General features: G+C 40.5%; 1 protein-coding gene across 1 annotated transcript in view; it reads left to right on the plus strand.

The window, feature by feature from the left end:
- kcnab1b (potassium voltage-gated channel subfamily A regulatory beta subunit 1b) overlaps nucleotides 1-5,000 on the plus strand; it is a gene marked incomplete at both ends in the record, with an annotated part of 49,066 nt that overhangs the window by 17,169 nt on the left and 26,897 nt on the right. The gene's annotated exons all lie outside the window — the stretch shown is intronic.

Below are 5,000 nucleotides of genomic sequence, written 5' to 3' on the forward strand. Positions count from 1 at the left end.
CTTGTACATAGATCACAGCTATAACAGCCTGTTTAGTTTCACCTGTACATAGATCACAGCTATAACAGCCTGTTTAGTTTCACCTGTACATACATCACAGCTATAACAGCCTGTTTAGTTTCACCTGTACATACATCACAGCTATAACAGCCTGTTTAGTTTCACCTGTACATACATCACAGCTATAACAGCCTGTTTAGTTTCACCTGTACATAGATCACAGCTATAACAGCCTGTTTAGTTTCACCTGTACATAGATCACAGCTATAACAGCCTGTTTAGTTTCACCTGTACATAGATCACAGCTATAACAGCCTGTTTAGTTTCACCTGTACATAGATCACAGCTATAACAGCCTGTTTAGTTTCACCTGTACATAGATCACAGCTATAACAGCCTGTTTAGTTTCACCTGTACATACATCACAGCTATAACAGCCTGTTTAGTTTCACCTGTACAAACATCACAGCTATAACAGCCTGTTTAGTTTCACCTGTACATAGATCACAGCTATAACAGCCTGTTTAGTTTCACCTGTACATAGATCACAGCTATAACAGCCTGTTTAGTTTCACCTGTACATAGATCACAGCTATAACAGCCTGTTTAGTTTCACCTGTACATACATCACAGCTATAACAGCCTGTTTAGTTTCACCTGTACATACATCACAGCTATAACAGCCTGTTTAGTTTCACCTGTACATACATCACAGCTATAACAGCCTGTTTAGTTTCACCTGTACATACATCACAGCTATAACAGCCTGTTTAGTTTCACCTGTACATACATCACAGCTATAACAGCCTGTTTAGTTTCACCTGTACATAGATCACAGCTATAACAGCCTGTTTAGTTTCACCTGTACATACATCACAGCTATAACAGCCTGTTTAGTTTCACCTGTACATACATCACAGCTATAACAGCCTGTTTAGTTTCACCTGTACATAGATCACAGCTATAACAGCCTGTTTAGTTTCACCTGTACATAGATCACAGCTATAACAGCCTGTTTAGTTTCACCTGTACATACATCACAGCTATAACAGCCTGTTTAGTTTCACCTGTACATAGATCACAGCTATAACAGCCTGTTTAGTTTCACCTGTACATACATCACAGCTGTAACAGCCTGTTTAGTTTCACCTGTACATACATCACAGCTATAACAGCCTGTTTAGTTTCACCTGTACATAGATCACAGCTATAACAGCCTGTTTAGTTTCACCTGTACATAGATCACAGCTATAACAGCCTGTTTAGTTTCACCTGTACATACATCACAGCTATAACAGCCTGTTTAGTTTCACCTGTACATAGATCACAGCTATAACAGCCTGTTTAGTTTCACCTGTACATACATCACAGCTATAACAGCCTGTTTAGTTTCACCTGTACATACATCACAGCTATAACAGCCTGTTTAGTTTCACCTGTACAAACATCACAGCTATAACAGCCTGTTTAGTTTCACCTGTACATACATCACAGCTATAACAGCCTGTTTAGTTTCACCTGTACATACATCACAGCTATAACAGCCTGTTTAGTTTCACCTGTACACACATCACAGCTATAACAGCCTGTTTAGTTTCACCTGTACAAACATCACAGCTATAACAGCCTGTTTAGTTTCACCTGTACATAGATCACAGCTATAACAGCCTGTTTAGTTTCACCTGTACATACATCACAGCTATAACAGCCTGTTTAGTTTCACCTGTACATACATCACAGCTATAACAGCCTGTTTAGTTTCACCTGTACATAGATCACAGCTATAACAGCCTGTTTAGTTTCACCTGTACATACATCACAGCTATAACAGCCTGTTTAGTTTCACCTGTACATACATCACAGCTATAACAGCCTGTTTAGTTTCACCTGTACATACATCACAGCTATAACAGCCTGTTTAGTTTCACCTGTACATAGATCACAGCTATAACAGCCTGTTTAGTTTCACCTGTACATACATCACAGCTATAACAGCCTGTTTAGTTTCACCTGTACATACATCACAGCTATAACAGCCTGTTTAGTTTCACCTGTACATAGATCACAGCTATAACAGCCTGTTTAGTTTCACCTGTACATAGATCACAGCTATAACAGCCTGTTTAGTTTCACCTGTACATACATCACAGCTATAACAGCCTGTTTAGTTTCACCTGTACATAGATCACAGCTATAACAGCCTGTTTAGTTTCACCTGTACATACATCACAGCTGTAACAGCCTGTTTAGTTTCACCTGTACATACATCACAGCTATAACAGCCTGTTTAGTTTCACCTGTACATAGATCACAGCTATAACAGCCTGTTTAGTTTCACCTGTACATAGATCACAGCTATAACAGCCTGTTTAGTTTCACCTGTACATACATCACAGCTATAACAGCCTGTTTAGTTTCACCTGTACATAGATCACAGCTATAACAGCCTGTTTAGTTTCACCTGTACATACATCACAGCTATAACAGCCTGTTTAGTTTCACCTGTACATACATCACAGCTATAACAGCCTGTTTAGTTTCACCTGTACAAACATCACAGCTATAACAGCCTGTTTAGTTTCACCTGTACATAGATCACAGCTATAACAGCCTGTTTAGTTTCACCTGTACATACATCACAGCTATAACAGCCTGTTTAGTTTCACCTGTACACACATCACAGCTATAACAGCCTGTTTAGTTTCACCTGTACAAACATCACAGCTATAACAGCCTGTTTAGTTTCACCTGTACATACATCACAGCTATAACAGCCTGTTTAGTTTCACCTGTACATACATCACAGCTATAACAGCCTGTTTAGTTTCACCTGTACATAGATCACAGCTATAACAGCCTGTTTAGTTTCACCTGTACATAGATCACAGCTATAACAGCCTGTTTAGTTTCACCTGTACATACATCACAGCTATAACAGCCTGTTTAGTTTCACCTGTACATACATCACAGCTATAACAGCCTGTTTAGTTTCACCTGTACATACATCACAGCTATAACAGCCTGTTTAGTTTCACCTGTACATACATCACAGCTATAACAGCCTGTTTAGTTTCACCTGTACATACATCACAGCTATAACAGCCTGTTTAGTTTCACCTGTACATACATCACAGCTATAACAGCCTGTTTAGTTTCACCTGTACATAGATCACAGCTATAACAGCCTGTTTAGTTTCACCTGTACATACATCACAGCTATAACAGCCTGTTTAGTTTCACCTGTACATACATCACAGCTATAACAGCCTGTTTAGTTTCACCTGTACATAGATCACAGCTATAACAGCCTGTTTAGTTTCACCTGTACATACATCACAGCTATAACAGCCTGTTTAGTTTCACCTGTACATACATCACAGCTATAACAGCCTGTTTAGTTTCACCTGTACATACATCACAGCTATAACAGCCTGTTTAGTTTCACCTGTACATAGATCACAGCTATAACAGCCTGTTTAGTTTCACCTGTACACACATCACAGCTATAACAGCCTGTTTAGTTTCACCTGTACATACATCACAGCTATAACAGCCTGTTTAGTTTCACCTGTACATAGATCACAGCTATAACAGCCTGTTTAGTTTCACCTGTACATACATCACAGCTATAACAGCCTGTTTAGTTTCACCTGTACATACATCACAGCTATAACAGCCTGTTTAGTTTCACCTGTACATAGATCACAGCTATAACAGCCTGTTTAGTTTCACCTGTACATACATCACAGCTATAACAGCCTGTTTAGTTTCACCTGTACATACATCACAGCTATAACAGCCTGTTTAGTTTCACCTGTACATACATCACAGCTATAACAGCCTGTTTAGTTTCACCTGTACATACATCACAGCTATAGCAGCCTGTTTAGTTTCACCTGTACATACATCACAGCTATAGCAGCTGGAGGCAGAACAACTTGCTCTTGTTTTCATTGTTGTTAGTCATTAAACGCGAGCGAGCGCCACATGATCTCTTCTCTCATTTGGCCTTGACACTCTTGTCTCTGTTGCCCAGATTGTCAAACTAGATATGAATTAGAGATCTGTGACTCTCAGCCAAGGGAGGTAACCTATTATGCCTATGCTACTCTGATGTGTTGTTACCCAGTCTATTATGCCTATGCTACTCTGATGTGTTACCCAGTCTATTATGCCTATGTTACTCTGATGTGTTGTTACCCAGTCTATTATGCCTATGCTACTCTGATGTGTTACCCAGTCTATTATGCCTATGCTACTCTGATGTGTTACCCAGTCTTCCATGGTGTTAATGAGTGTTAAGCTACAGCAGTATTACCACAGATAGATGCAAATGAGCTTCCTCCAAAATACATCAAGAGGTGTGCAGCTAATAAGTAGAGAGAGAGAGAGAGAGAGAGAGAGAGAGAGAGACTGAAAGTGTGTGTGTGAGAGATCAAGGAGAGCTAGCTTGGGGAAGGCTGATATGATACAGTAGTGTCCTCAGTGACACACAGTGAGTTGCAGGGTTGTCTACATTTCATGGAGAAGACAATAACAGTAAAAAATGCCCGAGGACTGAAGCGTTCCCTGCTGTCAGACGATGTCGAGGGCTCCAGCCTCCGACTAGAAGAAGAGGTATGAGAGAGCTGCAGTGAGGAGTAAAGGGAGAAACAAAGGGAAACACTTGTCAAAAAAGTTGTGTAGGCCACCAATCTTCTCACCGCTGTGGCACCCACGTTAATTGGATTTGGTCCTTTGAGGTTACTAGCAGTTTTGTGTCGCTTTGTGACACAAAAGGTGACTAACACCACCCGCCCGCAAAATCGTGAGACTCTGGAGACGATGCGCCACGGGCACAACATGTGGGATTTATGACATCCCTGATGATGTCACTGGTGGCATCACGATTTACATCACAAATCACTGATGATGTGACTGTGTAACGTGCATGCTCGATTTCAAGGGTGGAGACTGGAGACCTCACTGATGATGTCATGATTTGCGACACAAATCACTGA

Source organism: Poromitra crassiceps (assembly GCF_964638095.1).
Source record: "Poromitra crassiceps genome assembly, chromosome: 23".
Classification (NCBI taxonomy): Eukaryota; Metazoa; Chordata; class Actinopteri; order Beryciformes; family Melamphaidae; genus Poromitra; species Poromitra crassiceps.